General features: G+C 44.1%; 1 long non-coding RNA gene and 1 pseudogene across 1 annotated transcript in view; one reads left to right on the top strand and one right to left on the bottom strand.

The window, feature by feature from the left end:
• LOC133500602 (uncharacterized) overlaps positions 1–27,965 on the bottom strand; it is a 166,012-nt gene that overhangs the window by 49,313 nt on the left and 88,734 nt on the right. The gene's annotated exons all lie outside the window — the stretch shown is intronic.
• LOC133501572 (5S ribosomal RNA) lies at positions 8,150–8,263 on the top strand (annotated as a pseudogene).

The raw sequence follows: 27,965 nt of genomic DNA, 5'->3' as shown, positions 1-27,965 counted from the left end.
AGCGTCGCCATTATACATTAGTCCGGCTTACTCTGCAGCAGGCACCGTTCATTCCCACCGAGCAATAGGATGAACCCACAAGTGGTATAAGGGCCCTGAACAATGCATGAGTGTCGATCCATATTGTTGATAGCCGTGCAGCTGAACCCAGCTCTCTGCGCCCCCCCCCCAAAAAAAAAAAAAAAACATCCGCTGTAGATTCCTGGAGCTTCCCTGGAGACACACCGAGGACACACATAACTGCACAAAAAAAAAAAAAAAACATTAGCGCTCGGAAATGACGATTTGTGTTACGTAAGCCCGCAAAGACAGACCCGGAGAAAACATCTGCGCTATCTGATTCGGCTCCGTGGCCGAGCCAAGCGTCCAACAATTGGAAATAATAGGTTTAATATGAACAAGTGCTTCCCTTACAAAGGATAATTGCAGTGCTTCCTCAGGCATTTGTAACCTTTATTTAATCGACGAAGATCACAAGTTTAATAAGGAGACTAATCAATTAGCCGTCCGCCTATCACCAAGCGTTATTTTAGGGTTCGAAGAATAAAAGGAGATTCTGCACTGAACATGCACTTGTGCCCTACTTTTACCTCCATCTCAGATATAAGCTAACAACGCTTATATGAAGACAAACACTTCTGAGAATGTTGTGAAGAAAGCAGTTTTGGATAAAGCGGCTACGTTGCATCCGTCGATCTAATCGGGAGCCTTTTGAAAAAAAAAAAAAAAAAAAAATCAGCCTCAAAAGCGGAAGTAGGTCTATTTTTATCCGGCACTTTTTTTTTGTTGTTGTTGTTGAAAGACTGAAGCGAAACATAAAAAGGAAATAGCACAAACGGAACAGAGAAAAAGATAAGGTCGTAATATTTGTCAACTGTGAAATCGATGCAATACCGTAAAGGAGCTTAATAGCGGATGTGAAGTTTGAGAATAAAGGGGACAAAAGTGTACGGGAATAACAATGGAAATCAGCAGAGTGAAGACCAAAAAAGGTTCCACTCCAGTCCTGCAAGTGGCAGTCATGAGCATTACAAAGAGAACATTTTACGTTTGGAAACGTACGAATATCCTGAAAAAGCTCAGAATGTGACACGTTATTTTCAATAGACGATCAAGTTAGACTCTTAAATTCCGACTTGTTGGCTCTGCTGGCAGGTTCTGCGACATGCGCACACTTGCAGCCAACAACGAGGCACTCTAAAGTGGCGACACCAGCCTAAAGTCAGTCCACGTGACGTGCGCGCACTTACAGCCAACAACAAGGCACTCTAAAGTGGTAATGCCAGCCTGAATTCAGTCCATGTGACATGTGCGCACTTACAGCCGACAACGAGGCACCCTACAGTGGTGACGCCAGCCTGAAGTCAGTCCACATGACATGCGCGCACTTACAGCCAACAACAAGGCACTCTAAAGCGGTAACGCCAGGCTGAAGTCAGTCCACGTGACATGCGCGCAATTACAGCCAACAACGAGGCACTCTATAGTGGTGACGCCAGCCTGAGGTCCTCCACGTGACGTGCACGCACTCGCGCCCGACAACGAGGCGCCCTAAAGCAGCCATGCCAGCAAACTATCCGAAGCGGAGGTGTATTTTCGGGGTGCAGGGACAGCTAGCTTGCTCACGGCACATCACTATTGATCCGAACAAAGTCGTTCAAGTTCTTGTGTAACGTCTGGGGGTGCGTCACCAGGGCCAATTTTAGCCACACCCACCCAAAAAATGACCTGAAATGGTGACTTTAATCGCGCTCCGTCTCAACAATTATTCTCAAGTTGTCAGTCTGCACATTTCCGTCAGTTAGCTTCAAGCAGTTGTACGGCACGAATCCTCCAGTGACAGTATCGGTTGCAGTTGTGCGTCCCCGTGTGAGCTCCAGAACTTCAAGCACTTCCATTCTCATCATGTCCACCTTCTGAAAGTAGCACAATGAAACTAACTAGAATTCAGGTAGAGAAGAATTGAAAACTTGTACTAGCTTGAACTCTCTTCTTTTTTTTTCCCCTTTCTTTTTTTTTTTTTTTTTTTTTTTGTATTTCCGAGCTGAAGGGCGCAACGTTGACCGAACTAATCACTTCTTGGATGGGGGTGGGGTGGGGTGGGGGGGGGGGTTTGTAAAAGGACTGAGGCGTTTTTAACCGCTGTACAGTGATACCTGACACACTTTATCTCTGGAGATTCCGGACTCTCTGGTGCAGAGGGGAGGATCTCCTGGGTCTTTTGAGCCAGTATTTAGACAATGTAAGCACAATGAACACAAAGCATTTTGTGGCACTTCATAATAAAGAACTATCTTAACCAACAAAGATGCTTTGCTGTCTTGTTTGTGTTTTGAGTCGGGGGAAAAAAAAAAATCTGATTCTTTACGGCTTTTCATTCACTTTGAACCGCACGCTTCCCTTCAAATGAATTCATCTTTGAGTGCCGGCTTCTGTTTATACAGAGGATCCTTCTTTCTGGACACATCTCTATAATACTCGCAGAGCCAATATTGTATGTTTAAAGAGATACCGAGAGATAGCGAGAGGGCACAGCGGGCTCATTAGCACTCTTAAGGCTGCAAGCTGCCCGCCAGTAATGGGCTGCTTTTCTTTGCTTAAACAAACACTGCAGTTTCCTAAATCAATATGTGGACATTTAGCGGCGGTTAGCTGGAGCGACGCAGAGTCCCCTTTCATTTTCAAGTCTATTTTCCTTTCGTTTAGCTCAGTTGAACGCTTGACCTTCAAGCGTTTGTCCTCTGGAATGGGGAGAAAATTAGCAAATGAATGATATTCGTTATGTTATTCGATTCTCTAACAAATCGTTAAACGGCCAAATGAATTTCCTTTGACTTCCACTTTTATGCCTTTCTGTGACTCGTTCAGTCTCTCTTGCAACCCGCTAATGACGTTCTGAGACGATCTAAGCTCAGCGGCCACTCCCCTCCGATCCCATTTGAACCCTTGCAATAGCGAAGTACTCTAAATCGATTTTTTGTCGTCATCTCGGTGTCATGGCATAAAATTGTGAACATCTGACAATAAACTAACTGTAATCGAACCAGGAACTTCATTGATTGATTATCGAGGTTGGGCTTCCAGATGAGGTTAGACTGGAATCCCCTTGGAGCATGACGTTCGCAGATGATATTGTGATCTGGAGTGAAAGCAGGGAGCAGGCGCAGGAACAATTAGAATGATGGGGCGACGCATTGGAAAGGAGACGAATGAAGATTAGCTGAAGTAAAACAGATAGACAGAAATATATGTGCGTGGATGAGAGGGGAGGAGGGGAAAGAGGGAAGATCCAAGGGAGAAGAGACAGCCAGGGTGGATGACTTCAAATACTTGGGGTCAACAATCCAGAGCAATGATGAGCGTGGTAAGGAAGTGAAGAAACAAGTCCAAGGGGGGTGGAACAGTTGGCGGATGGTGTCTGGTGTTCTTTGTGAGAGAAGAGTATCCGCCAGGATGAAGGGAAAAGTTTATAAAACAGTGGCGAGGCCGGCCATGATGTACGGGTTAGATACGGTAACATTGAAGAGACAACGGGATGCAGAATTGGAGGTGGCAGAAATGAAGATGTTGAGGTTCTGCCTCGGAGTGAGCAGGTTGGATAGGATTAGAAATGAGCTCATTAGAGGGACAGCCAAAGTTGGATGTTTTGGAGACAAGGTTCAAGAGAGCAGACTTCGATGGTTTGGACATGTCCCGAGGCGAGAGAGTGAGTACATTGGTGGAAGGGCGCTGAGGATGGAGCTGCCAGGCAAAAGAGCGAGAGGAAAACCAAAGAAAAGGTTAATGGGTGTTATGAGGGAGGACAGTGGGTGTTAGAGAGGAGGATGCACGAGATAGGCTTAGATGGAAAAAGATGGCACGCTGTGGTGATCCCTAACGGGACAAGCCGAAAGGAACAGAAGAAGAAGAAGGGTTGGGCTTCGTGATCGATTCAAGGCTTGAAAGGAATTCTATCGATTGTTTAGATTTGTGGAACTGATTGTTGATTGTGTCTCGAGGGAATTAAGGTATGCAGTACTTAGCCGCAATCAGCAGTGGTGTTGTTGATTCAGCCTCGACTAGTATGCTGTCTAAAGAAGAACACAATGTCAACGAAGCAAAGCTGCTCTCCACCCACACTTTAGCACAATTTATTTTGGAAGCATGAAAACGGTACTGGACGGACAAACTATTGTTTTGGAACATTTGGTTAGCATTTAGGGGTTTGTCCTCGATCACGCTAATTGAAAGTGTTTGTGTTGTTTTTTTTTTCCCCTCTCCTTACAATGTGGATCATTTTTCTTTCGTCACAACTTGATCTGACCTAAAACCCTATCAAGCACATAATATTTTTTTTTCCTCTACTTTTTGTCATTTCTCTATAACAACATTAACTCCCACACCAAAGTCGGTACAGTTTGTCGTACAGAAGACTCGACGAGGCATACAAGCAGTCGACTGCAGCCTCACATGACACAGTTGACGGAACCTCACTTCTGTTGCAAATATTTTACACTTGTGCTACTTTTGGTGTAAATAGTGTTTGCATATTTGAGACTCGCTAAAGGGCCTCCTCGTTGTGTTACACCCATTTGGTTTCTTCCCGTGTGACTATTTATTGAATCCACTCATTTTGTATTTAATACATGTCAAGGCCCGTCTTAAGTTTGCCAATGAGAATTTGGATGATACAGAGGAGTCACGGGAGGAGGTTTTGTGGTCGGATGAGACCAAAATGGAACTTCTTTTTGGTCAGAATTCCACTAACCATGTTTGGAGGAAGACGAATGATGATTTCCATCCCAAGAACACCATCCCTACTGTGAAGCATGGGGGTAGTAGCATCATGCTTTGGGGGTGTTTTTCTGCACATGGGACAGGACGACTGTACAGTATTAAGGAGAGGATTACCACCGCCGTGTATTGCGAGATTTTGGGGAACAACCACTTTCCCTCAGTCAGAGCATTGAAGATGGGTCATGGCTGGGGTCTTTCAACATGACAATGACCCGAAGCACACAGCCAGGAAAACCAAGGAGTGGCTCCGTAAAGAAGCATATCAAGGTTCTGGCGTGGGCTAGCCAGTCTCCAGACCTAAACCCAATAGAAAATCTTTGGAGGTGATCTTTGGAGGTGAGCTGAAACTCTGTGTTTCTCAGCGACTGATCGAGAGAAGATCTGTGCAGAGGACTGGGCCAAAATCCCTCCTGCAAACCTGGTGAACAACTGCAGGAAACGTTTGACCTCTGTAATAGCAAACAAAGGCTACTGTACCAAATTTTAACATTGTTTTTCTCAGGTGTTTAAACACTTATTTGCAGCTGTATCACACAAATAAATTGTTAAAAAAATAAATCAACCATACACAGTGGCCATCCACCTACGATGAAAATTTCAGACCCCTCCATGATTTCTAAGCGGGAGAACTTGCAATATACAGGGTGTTCAAATACTTATTTTCTTCACTGTATGTTACAATCTGACAAAAAAAAAAAAAATGTTTTGATATCTTTTGTGTAGATACTGACCATCATCTTTCCACCACCCCACGACATGCATTGCACGAAATGAGCGGTTTTCATTATATCTATTATTTACCGAAGCCCGCCTCCGAGGGGGCTGCGGGCCTTGTCTTTCTGTGACATAACAAATCAAAACGTGGCTATTTTTTTCCCCGCCACTTAAGAAAAACAAACAAACCAAAAGACAGCAAAAAAAAAAAAAAACAACAACGTCTGCTGTTGCTGCTGTCAACACGTGTAGCGCCGGACGCTCCAAACAATCGGGCGCTATCTATAGGAGGCGAGCGGCTCGAAAAGGACACAATGGAGCGGCGCTTTTTGCAGGTTTATCAAGTTGAGCACATCTCACGACTTCAACTAGAAAATTGGTTTCGCGGCGGTGCAGGTGCACGCCTATGAATCACCTTCAGCAAAACCAGCAAGTCCTTCTCATCCCTCTATCTCTCCACCTCCATCATCATCGTCATCATCACCTCTTCCTTCCTTTCGCCCTCCTGCCTCCAACCCCTCTCCTCTCTCTGAACCAGGCCACCGGGCCTTTGAGGACCTGCAAGTCATTTAACTCCTGCTAGATAATAAGTCTTAGAATATAGCTCCCCTCAGATAATAAGCTTTATCGCTTGATTGCTCTGCAGTCTCCCCACTGTCTTTAGATTCCTGTCCAGGGAACGAGTCAAGCGAATCACACCATTTCCTTCCTGGCAAGCCAAATTAACACCGCGTGTGTGTGTGTGTGTGTGTGTGTGGTGTGTGTGTGTGTGTGTGTGTGTGTGTGTGTGAGATTAGCGAGGATTGAGCGAGAGCCAAGAGAGCAAAATAAAATCCAACAAGTAACGGTTAAATAACAATAGCGAAGACACCTGTATCATTTATCAGCTCCACAGGTGTCTCATCAAAGAGCGAATTTATGGATATGTTTCCTCGGCTCGTCAACAATCATCCTCGAGAACCTTCCAAAGGCTCAAATTTAGCCGACACTCATGCAGCGGCGTCGCTAATGAATCAGAGGACACAGAGGCAAAATACAAAAAGTGGCTACTCAAGTGAAAATGATGTTAAATCAGGGTCACGTGGGGCGTGAAAGGGCAAAGACGTGTAATAATGTGATGTCATGGCGATGACCTCCACTTGTATGTGATCAGTGCAGCATGAGGGAGCAGCAATTTAATCACTATGTGACCTTTTCCAAACCCCCTTTTTTGGAGGCCCACTCAAGCTCACATTTCATTTTTTTTTTTTTTTTTTTAACTAAGACGCAGAACAAACACACTCAGTTTTGGAGGACTTACTTACTTGCAGTGGGTTTGTTCGTGTGAAACCTCGACATTACCGTAATTTCCGATTTATAAGACGCGACTTTTTTTCCCACACGCTTTCAACCCTGCGGTTTATGCGGTGAAGCGGCTAAATTGCGGATTTTTTCTATCGGCCGGAAGGGGGCACTCGAGCGGAAATGATAAGAATCAGACTGGTGGTATATACGGTATGAGCCGAGGAAGTGACTTTTAGCGCTGCGCTAGCGTTAGCAGTGTGCTAGTGTGTTGCTGGTGTGTTACTGGCATGTGTCAGTGATATTTACCGGTAAGTTTTATTTTAACAGGCCCTGTTAGCGTTGGTGCGGCCCGAACGCTAGTGCTAACATTATCAGGGTCACGGGGGTGATGAAGCGAGATGTACCCCGGACTGCCTGCCAGCTCATTGCAAAGCACATATGAACTTTATTAATGAAGCGAAAACGCTTATTCTTGGAATGCGGGTTAAGTGCGTTATTTTATCTAAGTACCGTAATTTCCGGCCTGTAAGCTGCGACTTTTTTTCACACGCTTCAAACCCTGCGGTTTATGCGGTGATGTGGCAAATTTGTGGATTTTTTTCTAATGGCCGCAAGGGGGTACTTGAGCAGAAAAGGTAAGAGTGAGACCGGTGGAATAAATGTCCCGAGGAAGTGACTTTTACCGGTGTGGCCCTGTTAGCGCTGCACAAGCGCGTTACTGCCGTGTCTCAGTGATTTTTACCGGTCCTGTTAGCTTGGCAGCGCTAGCGTTAAACTCTGTGTACCGTCTTTCTTTGTAAATATAAGTTGTGGGTTTCAATGTGGGCACTTGCGGCTTTTACACAGCTGCGGCGTATGTATGTACCAAATGGTATTTCCTTTACAAATGTACTGGGTGAGGTTTATAACCAGTTGGGCTCTCTAGGCCGGGAATTATAGTAATTTTAGTTTAGATTTTTGCAATGATCCATAAAAGGGGACTGCTTTGATTGAAAAAGGTAACAATAACCCTCCCGGTCAACTCGGCAACATCAGCGTAACCCATCCTGTAAAAAGTCGGGTAGAATAATAACAAGACGTCAGGCCTTATGCTAGCTTTTGTAGCAGCCACAACCAAAAGAAGCAATTGGCCAAAGAAAATGTGCCGATCAAGTGACATCCTGGCATGCTTTTATTTTGAATGCCTGACTTCTGTGTTACAGGAAAGTTATCGCAACTACTTATTTCACACATTTTGTGTAATAACACCATTCACCATGAAATATGTCCGTTAAGGTTTTTGGGTGTCTGGTGACGGATGAATTTGATTTACATTACTGGACTTCCAATGGTAAATATAGTTTTTTTTGTTTTGTTTTGTTGTTTTTACAGTTTGGCTAACGGCTACCCTGAAAACGCCCGATCTCGTCAGATCTCGGAAGCTAAGCGGGTTTGGCCCTGGTTAGTACTTGGGTGGGAGGCCGGCTGGGAATACCGGGCGCTGTAAGCTTCTCTCCCTGGCTAAATGCAGACAAAAATATGCGTTCATCTGAGATGACACGCTGTGGCGACCCCTAACGGGACAAGCCGAAAGGAAAAGAAGAAGTTGATTTTACAATTTGGTTTGGTCGGACTCATAAACGGGTTCATCACAAAAACCGGTTACGCCGAATACGTGTTGTACCGTGTCTTGGCAGAGGAACAAGGTACAGCTTCACTAATGGCAAACCGCATCGGTACCACCTTCACAAGCCAGACCAGAGTTTACTATTCAGAACTGTGCCACCGAGAAGATCACATCGCAGCGAAAACTCGACTAATCGTACAGATTGGTAAATCAATGAATCCATCCCTGTCAAAGAGTACCACAATTATGACTCATTCAGGCTATTTAGCATTGCAGCGTTAGCATTATTCCTGCGTCTTCAGCTCCCACTCCTGCGCAGGTTGTCGGGAGCAATGAGGTATAAAGGGCAAGGCTGCGAACGTTTTCACCACATTTCAGGCTATTTGAAGAGATGGCTGCTGTCATCGGAGGCATCAACAAGTGCTGTTCACAGCTCTGGTGGAGGTGTGGGCCATTTTTTTTTTTTTTTTTTTACCAGGCTGGTTATTTAATCATTTCAGAATAACCATTTCTATAACCTGACTGTAGCAAACGCATACCACATATAAACGCTCATCTCACAATAGGCTCGCGGATGCACGTCAATCCAGCCGTGCTTGTCAAAAAAAAAAAATAAAAAAGAGCAACGTTTTGTTGGAAAAAAAGCGTTTACAGGAGAATATTTTCAGGAGCAACGGGCATGGATGCTGAACAAAAGCCCAACAGCATCGCTTCTTCTGCAAGAGATTTGTTGAAAAGGATGTCAAAGCTGCAATGAGCTACGTCGCACTTTAAAAATAGCAGCCACTTCTAGTTTGGGTGGCAACAGGCCTGATACTTTGGAGGACTGGTGTTGCTGAACAGGTTTCTTGCTTTCAGCAGTGGTGACAAGACACGGCGCGCTGGGAGATTTATGCTGCTCACTTTGACAGCGATCGCTTCCTCCACTCCTTTACTGCACCATCAGTCTTCTCTGTCCAGGGTTTTGACCTTCTTGTCCTCTAAGGAATGTCCTTCCCATGAAAGGATGCAAATGAACCGCAGACCCTGTACCGGTTGCTTGGTCATTCCGAAGTAAAGGTCGCAGTACTCCTCACTATACTGTACTGCACTTCTTAAACGACACAAGTGAGTTTGCTGTCAGGGAATTTACCCGTGGGGGTAAAACCAGTTTTTGTCTGTGGGTGTTAGTGGGTGTGAAGTGTTTGGGAAAGTTACGATTAGGGAAAATCCTTCTGAGTGTCTCTGGCAAACCAGTCAAGTTAGCGACCACCACCTTCCACATCCAGTTTTATCCTCAAGGTCGGGTGTAGCCACCACTTATTCTCCAAATGGATTTGAGAAATAACCACTTGGGATATCTCGAGATAGTTAGAACACCCCTGCATGTGTTCCTTCTGCCTTTCGTTTTTTGTGGTTGGGATCTGTCCTTTGAGAGTTCTGACAACTTATGTTCTGGATGATGGGATTTCAAAAGTAGTTATAGTTTCTTCTTCTTCTTTTCCTTTCGGCTTGTCCCGTTAGGGGTCGCCACAGCGTGTCATCTTTTTCCATCCAAGCCCATCTCGCGCATCTTCCTCTCTGACACCCAACTGTCCTCATGTCCTCCCTCACCACATCCATCAACCTTTTCTTTGGTCTTCCTCTCGCTCTTTGCCTGCCAGCTCCATCCTCAGCACCCTTCTACCAATATACTCACGCCTCTCGCCTCTGGACATGTCCAAACCATCGAAGTCTGCTCTCTTGAACCTTGTCTTCAAAACATCCAACTTTGTCTGTCCCTCCAATGAGCTCATTTCTAATCCTATCCAACCTGGTCACTCCGAGCGAGAACCTCAACTTCATCTTCATTTCTGCCACCTCCAGTTCTGCTTCCTGTTGTCTCTTCAGTGCCACCGTCTCTAATCCGTACCTCACCACTGCTTTATAAACTTTGCCCTTCATCCAAGCGGATACTCTTCTGTCATATAGAACACCAGACACCTTCCGCTAGCTGTTCCAACCCCGCTTCGACCAGTTTCTTCATTTCCTTACCACACTCAACATTGCTCTGGATTGTTGACCCTAATTATTTGAAGTCATCTACCCTTGCTATCTCTTCTCTCTGGACCCTCACTCTTCCCCCTCCACCTCTCTCACTCACGCATATGTATTTTGTTTTACTTCGGGTAATCTTCATTCAAGAGTACTTATAATTTGTGATGTTAAAATTTCCTCAGTACAGATGCTCAGATCCTTCTCTGCATGCAAAAAAAAAGCCCCCAAAACAACAGCAATACATGAACTTTGCCGGCTTCCGGCATTAAACTGATGACGCCAGCCACAGAGTTTAATATGATAAGTGAAGGATTGCACTTCAACTTTGCCTCGGCTCGGGAACCCTGCACCAATCTTTTAAAACGGTGAAGAAGCCTTTGGGATTGAAGGTAAAATGTCGCTATTCAACTTTGAGAAATCACCAAAGATATGTTTGTGAATATCCTCATTCCTCCAGGTCATTTCATTCTCAGGGGATTGAATCGATCACACCAGAATAGTAAAATCGTGATCGATTCAACGCCCTGAAAACAGCAAACACAACATGGTTCGAACCTTTAAAAAAAAAAAAAGAGTTAAAATAAACACAGTCTGATCATTTTATTGTGCGGTAAAGCTTGTACAAGTGCGGCATGCAACTCGGTATCGGCGGTAATGGTACCTTGAATGTCCTGGCTGGTCCGACATTATTATACGTAGATCACGAAATGTGATTCCCCTTATTACAACCAAGTGTGCCATTAAAATGATTTTCAAGCTTTTACTTTAGCATAAAATGAGAAGTTAGAGAACCGGAAAGCATCCCTACGGGCAGTCCCTGGATTTTCTCATCGATTCAAATAAGCAAGTAAATAATCAACACGAGAGTTGCCTTTCTTCAATGTTACCACACACTGATAAACACGTTATGAATATAAACAAAAAAGTCAAGATTGTAGATGTCCAGTATGTAACGTAGTTAGGTAGGTAAATATTACACCTTTTCGACTAACAATGACATTTAATAAAGTCAAAAATATGTTCTCTTTTTGTCATGATGTTCAAGATAAAAGTGTAACGCGTTTTGCACATAAAACTTGTCTATGTTGGATGTAGCACCCATATGATGATATAATATGAACAAATTAATAAGTGAATCGGAAGTTATTTGCACCAGAAGAACATTTTGGAATGTCCCAGCCCAGACCCAAAACCCAAAAGATCTGGTACACACTTGAGGATTCCTCAAACCTTAAAAGATGGCTTATCAGTGATAGACCTGATTCATAAAAATCAACTGATAGAGAAACAATGGCATACTAAATGTCAACACACCCTTGTTCAAATACGAGAATTTTGTGTTGTGTATATATAAAATAACAAGGGTGGCACGGTGGAGCAGGTGGTAAAGCGGTGTCCTCACAGTTCTGAGGACCCAGGTTCCATCCCGGCCCCGCCTGTGTGGAGTTTGCATGTTCTCCCCGTGCCTGCGTGGGTTTTCTCCGGTTTCCTCTCACATCCCAAAAAACATGCAACATTAACTGGACACTCTAAATTGCCCCGAGGTGCGATTGCGAGTGTGGCTGTTTGTCTCGATGTGCCCTGCGATTGGATGGCGACCAGTTGAGGGTGTACACCGCCTCCTGCCCGTTGACAGCTGGAATAGGTTCCAGCCCTCCCCGCTACCCTTGTGAGGATAAGCGGATAAGAAAACTGATGGATGTATATATATATATATATATATATATATATATATATATATATATATGCTGTCATAATGAGTAATAGCGCGTAGTGCATGACTGCCTTGCACACCTGTACGGACACAAGTCATTGAGTGGCCAAGCAGGTTGATGGATGAACCTCCGCACCTAAGCCAGGACGCCAATATTACAATATAATATTGCGCTATAAGAGCCTTCATTCTTTACTGGGTGGGAGATGAAAACAACATAATGTGAACGATTACCGGCTATTGGGGTCACGCACGCATCCACGCACTCGCACCCATACGCACTTAAAAATAACAGTAATTATTCATCATTGCTCAAAAATTTATAGGCCTCTTTATTTGACTAGGAGAATGCACGGGAGCACGGGTCTGCCTGTGAGCTGTGTAGCTAAGCAAATACTCCCTCCGAGAGAGAGAGAGAGAGGAGAGAGAGAGAGAGAGAGAGAGAGAGAGACAGACAGACAGACAGAGAAGGGAAGAAAAAAGAAAATGTGGGAGGAGAATTGGAAATGAGATTAAAAGGCAAAAGACAGAGACAGAGAGAGAGAGAGAGAGAGAGAAAGAGAAAGAGAGAGAGGGAAAGCACTTGGGGAGTTGAGCCGAAAGAGAACGACAGAAACGGGCAAGCGAGGGAAAGAGGAGGAGGATGGAGGGATGGAGGTAGCTCAGGGGGGAGAGGAAGGAGACTTGACCCAGATTGGAAGCCTAACAGCAACAGCAGCAGCAGCAGCCGAGTGAGCCGGTGAATGTTTAATAGCTTTGACACGCACGCATACACACGTGCAGTTTGGGGAACGCACACACACACACACACTGTTGACTGGGACTCTTGTTGCTGGAGTTCAAGTCGGACCTGTTGAATTGCAGTTATGCTGATGATGTGATTATCATTGCATTGGCGATATATAGAAAAAAAAAAGGATCTTAACTAGATATAATGATGACAATGATGTAATTTAAATCTAAATATAATATACGTAGTTGTGATACATGTATGGCCGAGAAGACAAGACACGAAAGCGTGTTTCATGTCTTTTCAGGAATTTTTTTTTATACGAATATATCCATCTGTTCATTTTCTTAGCCGCTTATCCTCACAAGGGTCGCAGGGAATGCTGGAGCCAAAAGAAATCATCTGTTGCACGGCGAAAAGGACATTTTTGTACTTTTACTTACACGAGCATAAAAAAAAAAAACAAGCCAAGTAAACCGCTGCTGATTTTACGATGTGATGTGCATATACATATATATATATATATATATATATATATAAAAATCCATCCAGCAATTTTCTGAGCCGCTTATCTTCACAAGGGTCGTGGGAGTGCCAGAACCTATCCGAGCTATCTTAGGGCAGGGGGCGGGGTACACCCTGAATTGGTTGCCAGGCAATCGAAGGCCACATGGAGACAAACAACCGCACTCACAATCACACCGAGGGGCAATTTAGAGTGTCCAGTTAATGTCGCACGTTTTGGGGATGTGGGAGGAAACCGGAGTGCCTGGAGAAAAAACCCACGCAGGCACGTTGGAGAACATGCAAACTCCACACAGGCTGGTCCGGGATTGAACCCGGGACCTCAGAAATGTGAGGCCAACGCTTTCCAGCTGCTCCACCGTGCCGCCCTACACTAATATTTTGTGCTACTGAAATCTGCATACACCAGAAACATAAAGCATTAAAATTAGCCACCTCGATACAAGTAGGAAGTGTTGTGTTTTCTTTTAGTGGCGTTAATGTTATTATTTAGCATACAAGCTAATACGGGCAGCACGGTGGAGCATCTGGTTGGATTGTTGGCCTCACAGTTGTGAGGACCGGGGTTCAAATCCCCGGCTGCCTATGTGGAGTTGGCATGTTCTCTGCGTATGTTTTCTTGGGCCAAAAATAAGCATTAATTGGACACTAAATTGCCCGTAGGTGTGTTTGTGAGTGCAGCTGTTTGTCTCCATGAACCATGTGATTGGCTAGCAACCAATTCATGGTGTACCCCGCCCCCTGCCCTAAGATAAAGTTTTTTTTTTTTTTTTTTTATACTTGTGCAAGTAAAAGTACAAAAAATGTCCTTTTCGCCCTGGACCGGATGATTTCTTTTGCAGCTCTACCGGTGTCCTGGTTCGGACTCCATTCCAACATCGTGGGTGTATCGTGACATACGAAGCCAAAAAATGCATCCCTCATGTTGTTGGACATTAAGGATGATTGTGAATCTCCTTCCTTCTTTTTAGCCTCATTTCAGAAGTCAGCACTTGTTCATGCTTTCAGCTCCAGTGAGTCACCCCTGTGTGTGTGTGTGTGTGTGTGTGTGTGTGTGTGGCTGCTATTTCAGCACTTTCCAGCTCTATTGATTCAAACCAGCCTGCAGGGGAGAAAGCAGGCCCCTTACAGCAACACTCTGACACACGCGCACTCTCACCCTCGCACACACACACTTTGGGAAGACACGACGGTGTCACTCGGATAAACGACGCAAAAACATAACGGTATATTATCGTCGACGTACGCAGTGAAGTATTGCGAAGAACATTTGAGCGTATTCGTTGTTGGGCTTTCCGTTGCGTGGATATTCCGCATGCGCGTTCTGCATATTTATGCCGCCGTGTGCATGCGTGTGTTCGCTTCACCAGCAAGCGCACGGACACAGCGGGCAAGGGCATCCGTCATTAGAGGGCGAGCGTTAAGTACTATAGACTCCGTTGAATACTATGCATAGAGGAAAAATATAAATATGACTTTTCAAAACTTGCTCCCAAAATAGTTTGACCGCGAGTTAAGTGTATGTTGCAGCGGAGTCAAATTCAACTTTGCGTGCATTTGTGCTCCCACTCAAGGTCACCGACACACACAGACACGGACGCTCGCCTCACGGCTGCGTTCTGACGCTCGTCCGTATTTGGCCGCGCAGCAGGTAGGGGGGGGTCAAACCCGGCGAGCCGCGTCACACCTTTTCGGCGTGGCGTACTCCTCCGCCGCTGACCTCGGCTGAAAATAGAACCAGGAAGTCATTATTTCGGGATCTCATTTCCAGCCACAGCAGGGGCAGAACGCAATTAGCAAAACGTCTCTGTCTCTGTGACCGCCACCCACCGCCGCCGCTGCCGTCCGTCTGTACGGTGACCATCTGTAACCATAGGATGCACCTCACCGCAAATCCTCATTTCTCGTGACATTTAAAGTGCATTCTCTGACCCTGGTTATATAGTGAAGAAAATAAGTATTTGAACACCCTGCTATATTGCAAGTGCTCCCACTTAGAAATCATGGAGGGATCTGAAATGTTCATGGAAGGTGCAAGTCCACTGTGAGAGAGATCATCTAAAAAGAAAAATCCACAAATCACAATGCATGATTTTTTAACGATATATTTTTCTGACACAGCTACAAATAAGTATTTGAACACGTGTCTATCAGCTAGAATTCTGACCCTCAAAGACTTGTTAGACCGCCTTTAAAAGTCTGCCTCCAATCCATGTATTATCGTGAATCAGATGCCCCTGTGTGAGGCCGTGACCTGCATAAAGACACCTGTCCACCGCATACAATCAGTAAGACCCAAACTTGTAACATGGCCAAGACCAAAGACACCAGAGAGAAAATTGTACAACTCCACACGGCTGGAAAGGGCAACGGAGTAATTGGTCCAATGTTGGAGCAATCATTAGAAAATGGAAGAAGCTAAACATGATGGTCAAGCTCAATCGGAGTGGAGCCTCATGGAAGATATCACCTCGTGGGGTCTCAATGATCCTTAGAAAGGTGAGGAATCAGCCCAGGACTACACGACAGGACTCGGTCAATGACCTGAAAAGAGCTGGGACCACCGTTTCCAAGGTGACTGCTGGTAATACACAAAGACGTCATGGTTTGAAATCATGCATGTCACGGAAAGTTCCCATACTTAAACCAGCACATGTCAAGGTCTGTCTTTAGTTTGCCAATGACCATTTGGATGATGCACAGGAGTCATGGGAGAAGGTTTTGTGGTCACATGAGACCAAAATGGAACTTTTTGGTCAAAATTCCACTCACTGTGTTTGGAGGAAGACGAATGATGAATTCCATCCCAAGAACACCATCCCTACTGTGAAGCATGGGAGTGGTGGCATCATGCTTCGGAGCATTGAAGATGGGTCGTGGCTGGGTCTTTCAACAGGACAAAGACCCGAAGCACACAGCCAGGAAAACCAAGGAGTGGCTCCGTAAGAAGCATATCAAGGTTCTGGCCTAGCCAATCTCCAGACCTAAACCCAATAGAAAATCTTTGGAGGGAGCTGAAACTCTGTGTTTCTCAGTGACAGCCCAGAAACCTGACTGATCTAAAGATCTGTGTGGAGGAGTGGGCCAAAATCCCTCCTGCAAACCTGGTGAACAACTACAGGAAACGTTTGACCGCTGTAATTGCAAACAAAGACTACTGTACCAAATATTAACTTTGGTTTTCTCCGGTGTTCAAATATGTATTTGCAGCTGTATCACACAAAGAAATCAGTAAAAAGAAATCATACATTGTGATTTCTGGATTTTTCTTTTTAGATTCTCTCTCTCTCTCACAGTGGACATGCACCTACGATGAAAATTTCAGACCCCTCCATGATTTCTCAGTGGGAGAACTTGCAATATAGCAGGGTGTTCAAATACTTATTTTCTTCACTGTATGGCAGTCTATCTTGTGCATTGGTATTAGTATGTATATATATTGAAAAAAATGTGTTAAAGTTATAAATCTGTCCAGTAGTAAGCATCAAACAATATTAAGGCCATATTATCACGTTTATTTCATTCAGCCGCTCTCAAGCAAGGATTTAATGCCAAGAACACGGTGACACATTGCCGCAGTAGAAATGTGCTTGTTTTTTGTAAAAACAACATGGTGTTATCTCAAAAAAGAGCGTAAAGACGGCAGAAAAGTGAGGTGTTGATGGAAAAAAAAAAACCCGGGGAAAAAAACTATTCGAGTAGAAGCAGCTAGCTCACGAGCGCAACAGCTAGCTGGCTAGCGAGAGTGTTGGAACGCTGCAGTGCACCACCAGCTGAGCGAAACAACACACGTCGCAGTTTATTGACAGCCAGCTGATACAAAAACTACATCGTCGAGATGTTCAGTCCATAAAAGTTGAAGGAAAAAACATCAACAGGAAAGGCATTGCTATACTGCGCAGGATGCAGCGAGTGTCCGTAATGCAGTTGCCGCCTCGTCGCGTGGACTTTCAATGTTCGTAATGGATTACTTATATTTTAGGGAATCCATTTTTCAGTCTGAGAGCGTCATTGAAAATCAATGCAGGGCGTAATGGATAAACAGACCGGATCACAAATGACGTCTGGGCTGGGTGTGAGTGTGTGTGTTCCGAAAATTTGATGATAAGGTTCTTAGTCACAGAGAAGAAAGCTGCCTACTAATCTCGAGTTTTAGCGGCTTTAGTCGGCCGTCCTCTCCCCACACGTTACGGACAAACGCGAACGCACGTTGCGTGCCGCCCGTCGCAGTCGATATCTGCAATATCGACTATTAAACACGGAGAAGTCAGCCAGAGTTCCTCCATTGAGCGACTTCCGATATTGGCAGCAAATCGACGCGTAACCATCTCGGAGAGCGCGACACTGGAGATGCGCCTAATTATTTTCCCATCCTCTCTCTCTCTCTCTCTCTCTCTCTTTTTGTGATTTTAATTTTTTTTTTCCGTGCAAAACAATTAAAACCCATTTTTTTCCTCCCCGCTCCCTCCCCTCGCGCGACGCCGAAGAAAATATAGAAAGCTTAAATTCTGTTTTTGTTATTGGATTGAGTCGCTCGCCAAAATGATTGTTTCCCCTTTGCGAGATGTACAAAGCTCCTGATAAGATGCTGACAAGCTGTGACGGATGCTTTTATTCCTCCTCATATTGTGCTGACGTGCAGATTCTCTGGAAAGTGTAATGCGTCTATTGCTGAACACAAACTCCAGCAATAGGTAAACACACTCACACCGCACAATACGATTGCATTGAAAGTGCCAATTTGTGCAAGTGTCTTCTCCCTCTCGTCGCCCGAGGAACGTGGCACATTAGGGGTTGTTTTATGGAACCCGCCGGGCCCTTTTTCTCTTCACAGGTCGCAACCTCGCCGGCTGGCGATATTTTCCGTAGGACTCTGACAAACACGGGCGAGCCGGCGCCAAGACTCCAGTCAATTCCTTTCAGGGAAGGCGGGAGATTGTACGGAGGAAAGACACGGAATGCAGTATGTAGGGCAGACTTTTTTTTTTTTTTTTTTTTTTTTTTTTACCCCATGATCTACTTTTCAAGCAGCCGGCCTCTCGCGAGCTATCGACCACGGTGTGGGAATGGGGGTGATGCTTGCAGTGTTATGTTATTAATGTTATGTAAATATGTTATATTATATATAAATGTGTATATTTAAAATACAGAATTAGCTTTTTGTGGTTTTCATGGGGTACTCCGGTTTCTTCCTACATCCCACACACATCCATGTTAGGTTGATTGAAGGATCTAAATTGCCCATAGGTGCGAACGTGAGTGTGACTGGTTGTTTCTTTTAGATGTGCCCTGTGATTGGCTGGCGACCGGTTCAGGGTGTATCCCGCCTCTCACCCGAAGATAGCTGGGATTGGCTCCAGTACTCTCTGCGACCCTTGTGAGGATACGCAGTAAAGAAAATGGATGGATTGATTATGACCCCCAGTAAGGATAAGTGGTATGGGAAATGGATGGGTGTAAAGTACAGTTTACACAATATCAGCTCATGCAATGTTTTAATCCAGGGGTCCCCATACTTTTTTACCCCAAGATCTACTTTTTAAGCAGCCAGCCTCTCGCGAGCTCCCGACGACAGGGGTGGGGGGGATGGGGAGCTGATGATGCTCCCAAACCGTTTTATGTTGCCTCCTATATTTAAAATACAGAATTAGCTTTTTGCGCACGGTATTGTCTGTGCTTTCATCGGAATTTTGAAATGACACACCATCTCATCCTGGCTTCGGACCAGACCGTTCCCACTCAGAAAAGAGGAAAATCTCGTCCAGTTTAACCACTTTTTCTTCGATTATTCACATACTCCGACAGTCATTGTATCTTAAAACAACAACATTTCTTTTTTAACTTTCTCCATGAATATCGAAAGTAAACATGAGCAGCATGTCGAGCTCGTCTTTGCTCTGCGTTGCCCAGACTGTGTTACTAACTAGCGGTGGTGGACGCTGCCATTATGAAACAGATTGATGGGCTGTGTAAGTACTGTAACATTTTTAATTATGAGTGTACGTCTTTAAGAGCGGCAAGGTGGGGGGTGTCTAAGGTAAACTAGGAAAAGAGAGTGTGGCTGAGCAGTGGAAAGTTCCGTGCGCTGCCTAAAAGAAATCAGTGGCTTCCAAACTTTTTTCATAAGGCGCATAGAATAGACGCTACAGTAGAGGTTGGGGTTACATTACGGATCCATAAGATGGGGTGCGCTAAAGGCTCAATATTGATCCACATATAAGGCGCACCTGATTATAAGACGCACTGTTGTTTTTTGAGAAAATGAAAGGCTCTTGGGTGCGCCTTTTATACAGCGGAAAATACAGTAACCCAGCAGCTGTCCTGCTTTTGCCAGTCCTCCGTAATCACATTGCTTACAGTTACTGGGAACACATAGTTCAAAATATCTCGGCCGATTCCCCCAGTCTAAAGACAATATTACTGGTAAATTACCATTACATTTACAGTTAATGCACTCTCTATGCAAGTACAGTCTAGATAAGTCGAGACAGTAATTGTCAATATCATCATTGCCGAATAGATTCTAGTTTACAATTTTGTCTTTATCTTACCTTTTTATTCTAATCTTATTCTGTCTTTAATACTAAAATGTTACCACTACTAGCATTGCGCAAGAAGTAAAAAGAAGAAAGTTGAAGATTTTTATTGTAATTCAAAAGGCTTTTGTAATCTTTAAAATATATTCAGAGAAGCTATTTCCAGAGACAGATAAAAAAAAAAAAAAAGAATAACCCGTTTGGTTACTGCCAAATTTGCACAGAAGAAATGAGAATATTTTGTAATAAAAAAACTGAGACGGCTTGATTGTCTGATATTTTAGGACGGAAACTTGCTCGTTTGGTCTCGAAATAAAGCCACAAAACATCGTGAGTGGAATATGGAATTGATAAATCTCGACTTCCGTGAAGTTTTCACATTTCAAGGGTGTGGTGTAAAACGGCTGCTTGCTGCCGTTAAACGGTCAAATTTTTAAAGTAATTGCCACGAGCCGTTTAACCAACGCGCATCTGTGCACGTATTTTTTATTTCCTATAGATCCTCAACGCAATATATGGCTTTTCCGCAACAAAACTCGCCGTCTCATTTGCATCAAACGAACGGCCTCGAGACAACACGAGTACGTACGACGCCGGGAGCTCCCTCTTCTCGCCGGTGGGGTTCCTGTTCTGCTTGTTGTCACCGTTCACCTCTTTTATATTTGATACCGCCACCACCTTCCCGATGCATATTTCAAGACGCTCAAACTGCCGCCGTGCATCTTCCTCACCGCCGGGCTGTCTGTCACACACCTCGCGTCCCTCGCCTCTCCCGCTTTCTCCCGTCCTCGTCGTGCCGCCGTGTTTATCCAGTTTTTAAATATGTCTACCTGGAGAGATCAGCGATCCCCCTCGCGCGCGTTCTCCCGCCACCTGTGTCTCTTCGAGTGATTTGCGAGATAAAAGCGACTGTCTGCGTGTTTATTTGTTTCATCTGCGCGAGTGTGTTGATATTGTTCCATATATTTGTGCGTGTGTGTGTGTGTGACTTGCTAATTTGATTAGCGGGTGTGAATAGTTAAGTAAACGGTAATGACTAGCAAAGGAGCCTGCTGTTGTTGCCGGTGGGCTTCTTCCGCTGATGACTATCATCACGACGAAAAACCCGTGGAGTTGTGTGCCATGTGGTCAGCGATGCATATCTTTAAAGTGTGTGTGCGCCCGCGCGTTTCAGACGCTAATCTTTAATAGCGCCAAAAGCATGACAACGCGCGCCGTGCAGACATGACAGAGTGACAGTAAACAAGCTCTCCATCTTGAGATCTCAAAATGTCACCGCGCAGATGTGGGGCTTCTTTTGCCAATTCTTTTTTTTTTTTTTTCCTTCTATACTTAAAATGGAGTCTGAGTTATCGCTGATATCAGAGTGTGTCACAAGATGTTTTTTTTTCCCCTATCCCGAGGCTCACTTGTGCTCCATTTTCAGTTTATTCCACTGAAAGATTAATAAAGGATATGTTCTTCTTTTTTTTTTTTTTTTCATCTAGGTGGACTTTAAAGAGCTTCTGCTTGAGCTGTAATAGGTTAAAAAACTGTAGTCAGTCTGTTGCTTTTAAATAGTACAATTTGGATGGCACGCAACAAGGAGGGCGTTTTGAATTCTTTTGCTTATGTTATTTGTTGGGCGGCACGGTGGGCCAGCGTTGGCCTCACAGTTCTGAGGTCCCGGGTTCAATCCCGGACAGGCCTGTGTGGAGTTTGCATGGTCTCCCCGTGCCTGGGAGGGTTTCCTCCCAAATTCCAAAAACACGTAACATTAATTGGACACTAAATTTGTGATTGTGAGTGTGGCTGTTTGTCTCTATGTGCCCTGCGATTGGCTGGCGACCAGTTTGGGGTGTACCCCGCCTCCTGCCCGTTGACAGCTGGGATAGGCTTCAGGGCACCCCGTGACCCTCGTGAGGATAAGTAAATCGATGGATGGATATTGTATTATGGAGGAGTCAAGATCAGTTTAAGGTTACACAAATACAGTACATGATTGTCTTGCTGTATCATATTTTCCCAAAGATTGATTATTTGACTGAGTAAGTTTTATTTCGTGTTTGCTTCTCCACAGGTTGCCGCCCAGGTTAGGTTAGGGTTAGGTTACCCCCCGCCTCCTGCCCGTTGACAGCTGGGATAGGCTCCAGCTCTCCCCGCGACCCTTGTGAGGATAGGCGGCAAAGAAAATGGATCAATAGATGTTATCTGTTTGTGTGTGTTGGAAGGTGGAAAGCGCTTATCCGCAACAGTTGTTTTTTTGCCCATATTGAGTGCTGATTGCTAAGTAGCCTGTGGACTTCTCCCAATGTTTTAACACAAACTAGAACACAAATCATAATCTAAGATGATTTTTTTAATACTGTGACAAGTCCATTCAAGATCTGAGAATCTATTTACGTGTAGTGTAAAGGTGCTACTGTACTGGTTAGCAAATGACTTCAAATAACACTTCCATGTAGTTAAATGAAAAACAGCATCTTTAATTCGAGATTATAACAATTGTTACGCATTTGAAACAAATATGAGGAATTTTTTTTTTTCCCTTCAGTTTTGGTTGAGTTCTGGATAGTAATACCTCAGGTGTTCCACTTTAGAGGGTCCATTATTTGTGACGGAAATAATTATTTAATATCAAATGTAATGTTTGGTCCTGTTTCCAGAGCTATAAAGCTACAGGTCCCATATGTTCATATGCTGTAAAAGTCAGATGTATAACAGCAGAACCTTTTAGGGTACCATGCTCGTTTTGCAAAGACATTTCTCTTTATTGAGTATTCCTACACAGCCACTGTGATTTGACGGGCGCGTACGCGCCCCCGCCCCATCGCACTCGCAAATCTGCACAGTCGAGCAAGAAAAATCCCGCACGTAAAATTTCTTACGAGTAGAAATACATAGATTTTGAAAGACGTCGCTTATTTTGTGTATTCTTGACAAATGTTCCCTCTAAGCTGCGCCACTGCGCATTTGCATACTTGTCGCACACTCTCGGCGCACATGAAAACCGATCCAGCCAGAGAACCACAGCCTGACGTCTTTTTTTTTTTTTTAACATGGAAGCACGTGGTTCTCTGCTTAGCCTACTTCTACTTCCTAGTTTACCTGACCCCGCCACCCTCCACTCTTAAAGGGGTACACTCATAATTACACACACTTGCAACTTTACATCTGCGGGCATGACTGACCACACCCGTACATTTTTCAAATGTAAGTGACTGCTTACGTGTACAATGACACTTAACTCTGCTTGGATACCTCCTGAAGACAACTAAACAAAAGCTCTCACGTCAGCTCACCGGTAGAGCTTTAAGAATCTGAATCAGAATCGGCTTTAATCGCCGAGTGCGTAAAAAAAACACAAGGAATTTTTCTCCGGCAGTCGGTCCTGCCCTGGTACGACAAAGAACAAGGAACAACATAGCAACAAGAACAAAGAACAAGAGACATGTCTGTTTCTCGGAACTATTCCTTATAAGACGTGCAAGATGTAAAATCTATATAGATAAGTGTGTTAACAGTGTCAATTGCACTTTAAAGTGAACCGCCAATTTTTCAATTCAGTGTAACTCACCTGCGCTAATCTCATCAATAATAAATGTACGCACTCAAACTGTTGCTGGCCACTTTGCATCTATAACCTACTTAAGCGCTTTAATCTGCGGTGGACTCCAATTCCGATGAGTTCCACAATAAGCCGCTCGGCTCGCCTATCGGCTTTCTGCTCGGCGCTCGCGCGCACGCGTGCTACATCCAAAACGCGGCCACGAAAGCTGACAAGCGGGGATGCTAATATACACACACGGGCGCACGTAGGCGCGAAAACACACACACACACACACACGTGCGGTTCGAATGCAACTGGGGAGGCTGCTCCCTTGTCTTGCCTGGAGAGGGAGAAGCTTATTATGGAGCCTTATTGAAGGCTTCAAAGAGTTTAAATTAGGGTGGAGAGGAGGGATTAGAAGACAAGCGGCAGAAAGAGGAGGAAAGAGGCAGAGCGGCGAGCGAGAAGAAAGGAAGGAGAAAGCGATCCAGAGGAGAAAAGAGGCCACGAGATGAGAGGAGCGCCGGAGAATGTCGAGGGCAGGGAAGGAGGACACAAAGGGTTTGCTGGCTCATGCCGATCTTTGACTAGACCACATCTGAAGGCTCCTTCTCAAGTGGGAGTCGAAACCTGTGGAGGAGAGAATGCTGAGAGCGCTTTTGTTTTGCTTAACCGTCTGCACCAATTCAAAGGGAGACCGCCTTGCTTTACCCAGCGATGGCATTCAGAGCCCCAAAATCACATTACGTGAATGTTTGGGGAACCTGATTGGACACTTGGTGACAATTTCCCAATCTTCATCCATACGACGGCCGATATATTTGCTTTATCAACAATTTCACCTCCAAAAAGGCGACCACAATGGCATTCAACAGACAGTCCACCAAGGACGATAAATACTTCTTCTTCTTTTCCTTTCGGCTTGTCCCGTTAGGGGTCGCCACAGCGTGTCATCTTTTTCCATCCAAGCCCATCTCGTGCATCTTCCTCTCTGACACCCAACTGTCCTCATGTCCTCCCTCACAACATCCATCAACCTTTTCTTTGGTCTTCCTTTCTTCCGCTCTTTTGCCTGGCAGCTCCATCCTCAGCATCCTTCTACCAACATACTCACTCTCTCGCCTCTGGACATGTCCAAACCATCTAAGTCTGCTCTCTCGAACCTTGTCTCCAAAACATCCAACCTTGGCTGTCCCTCTAATGAGCTCATTTCTAATCCTGTTCAACCTGCTCACTCCGAGAAAGAACCTCAGCAACTTCATTTCTGCTCCCTCCAGTTCTGCTTCCTGTTGTTTTCTTCAGTGCCACCGTCTCTAACCTGTACATCACAGTCGGCCTCAACACTGTTTTATAAACTTTGCCCTTCAAGGACAATAAATATATAAAATAAAATAAATCTTGTGGCCTACCCTGTTGAACTGAAAACTTCCAAAGTGTTCCAATACGCCCATTTGTTTTGCTTTTCTGCTCTAAAAGTGAAAGTCTAGTTAAAGTCCAGTGAATAACCACACAGTTATGGCAACTTGGGGAGAAAAAATGCTTGAATTTTGAATTTTCGATCTCACGCGACAAGTGTGTTCAACTTGTATAGGAAAATTTAGGTGTTCTAAAAGGTTTGACCAGTAGTGTACAGTAAAGAGTATATCTCATATAAACCAGCACAAAGCATCTTACACCTCTTTTTAAAACAAGCTTTCCTCCAAAACCATTTTTTTTCCTAAATGATTCAACTCCTATTCTTGATAAAAACAAAATTCCATAATTCCCAGCCTACAGACCGCACCTGGTTATACCTCACTGAGTACATTTGGAAAGGAAATACCATTTGGTACATACATACGCCACAGCTGTGTATAAGATATGAGTAAGTGCCCACATTGAAACCCAAACATGAGATATTTACAAAGAAAAACATACACAGAGTTTAACGCTAATGCTAGCGCCGCGCTAATGGTAACGCTAATGCTAGCGCCGCCGCGCTAACAGTGCCGGTTAAAAAAAAAAAAACATACTGGTAAAAACCACTGACACACAGCAGTAACACTCTAGCGCAGCGCTAACAGGGCCGGAGCGGTAAAAGTCACTTCCTCGGCACATATATTCCACCGGTCTCACTCTTACTTTTTGGCGCTCGAGTCCCCCTTTGCGGCCGTTTGAAAAAAAAAAATGCACAAATTAGCCGCATCACCGCACAAACCACGGGGTTGAAAGTGTGTGAAAAAAGTCGCATCTTCTAGGCTGGAAATTACGGTACTGTGAGTTGCTGAAATTCCAGAGGGTACTGTCAAAATGTTGATGACACAACTAGCTGGAAATAACATCCAACTTGCTCCTAACCTGACTGAACTAAAAACGCTGGCGATTATGCACATTATTCATTTTTTTATGGAAATACAGCGTCCTTGTTTGGATTTTGTAACCAAATGAGCTTTTGTAACAGCTCCGACTGCCTTGAACCAGAAAATGGGCCCATGGCCTTGGAAGATTTCATTATCCCTGGCACTGTACATCTAATTGATTTATTTTAAGCAAAAAAAAAAATGAAAATGCAGTTGCCAATTTGTCTCGATTGTTTCATGTTGGGTCCTGAGTGCCGTATGAGGACTTGGCAGCACACATCAGCTGTCTTATCAGTGTCCCTGTTGGCAAGATGCATCATATTGTTATGAAACATGATTGGCAATCAGCTCAGGGATGACCAGAAATAGAAATTTGACTAGGAGGATGTTTGTAAAAGAAAAACATCATTAATGGAGGTGGACTTATACAGATGAGAGTTCCATCCATTTATTACACATGCTCTGGAATTCCCCATCTTGCTGTCTCAAATGACATGCTAAAAAAAAAATAATAATAATAAAGAAAAAAGTCCACGCTCACATCTTAGCATGACTGTCAGAAGCCTTATCGCTGCATTGCAGACTATTAAACATTGATGCATTTTTGTTTTTTTTGTAAAAGCTGCAATCTGGAACATCCCCACTGAATGACCTCAAAAAAAAAAAAAAAAAAAAAAAAAAAAAACAATGGCTTGCAACAAATAAACTGCTTTGTCTGCACTGAACACTTCGCAAGAACCCATGTCAGTACTTGCCAAAAGTACAGTCATGTTGGTCTAATCTTAATATTTTACCGTCATTATTTACGAACCATAAAGTGCGCTAAATGATTTTCATTCATTTTTGCTGTATGAGTGAAGATGGGTGAGATTTTAGATCGCAACAAGAACTTCAGTCCAAAAGGAAAAAATGCAAAGCTGGTTTCTTTTGGGAGCAAATATTTTACCAGTCAACTAGAACGCGATGAGAGTCACATTGAAAGTGACTACCGTAATTGCCGGCTTACAGAGCGCACCTGTTACAAGCCTCACCCAGTACATTTGTAAAGGAAATACCATTTGGTACATACATAAGCTGTGTAAAAGCCCCAAGTGCCCACATTGAAATCCATATTCAAATCCAAGATATTTACAAAGAAAGAAGGTACACAGAGAGTTTAATGCAGGGGTTTAAGTTTAACGCTAGCACCACCACGCTAATGCTAATGCTAACACTAATGCCGTGCTGACACTAACACAAACACTAGCGCAGCCGCGCTAACAGGGCTGGTTTAAAAAAATAAACATACCTGTAAAAATCACTGAGACACGGCATCGGTATTTCTTTAAAACCATGTATGGAACCCTTTTTATAGTGGATTTAAGTTACCATAGTTTCCGGCCTACAGAGCGCACCTGATTGTAAGGCTCACCCAGTACATTTGTAAAGGAAATACCATTTGGTACATATATAAGCCACACCTGTGTTAAAGCCGCAAGTGCCCACATTGAAACCCAGATTGAAACACAATACGGTAGACAGAAAGAGTTTTTAAAGTTGTAATACCTAGCTTACCTTAAACCCATTTGTGGGCAGCGTCCCATTTTTGGGACATCATGATTAGTAACAAGGTATCACAGCACTAACAGAGCCGGTTAAAAAAAAAAAAAAAACATACTTAAATCACTGAGACGCGCCAGTAACACAGCAGCAACATGCTAGTGTGGCGATAACGTTAGCGAAGGGCTAACAGGGACGGTTAAAAATAAAAACATACCGGGTTGAAAGCGTGTGAAAAAAGTCGCGGCTTAGAGGCCAGAAATTACGGTACTAGACGAACAAAAAAGTTAGTTATTTGCACTGCGCTAGCATTAGCTAAGGGCCGATTTAAAAAAACATACCAGTAAAAATCACTGAGTCGCGGCATTAAAAAGAGAAGCAACATAGTAGTACAGCGCTAACGCTAGCGAAGGGCTAACAGTTAAACAGTTAAAAAAAACATACCGGGTTGAAAGCGTGTGAAAAAAGTCGCGGCTTAGAGGCCGGAAATTACGGTACAAGACGGACAGAAAAGTTAGTTATTTGCACGAAGACTCTCCCTGTGCATTTCTCCCGATAAGTGTGAGTGTCAGCAAGATAATTCACTTCTCACGTTGAGGATGAGGACTTCTATCCAGTTGGAGTCTGTCACTTGCACATTTAAAATAGACCGCTGCA

Source organism: Syngnathoides biaculeatus, chromosome 5, assembly GCF_019802595.1.
Source record: "Syngnathoides biaculeatus isolate LvHL_M chromosome 5, ASM1980259v1, whole genome shotgun sequence".
Taxonomy (NCBI): Eukaryota; Metazoa; Chordata; class Actinopteri; order Syngnathiformes; family Syngnathidae; genus Syngnathoides; species Syngnathoides biaculeatus.
Note: the sequence above shows the minus strand (reverse complement) of the source record. Positions and strands in the feature narration are given on the sequence as shown.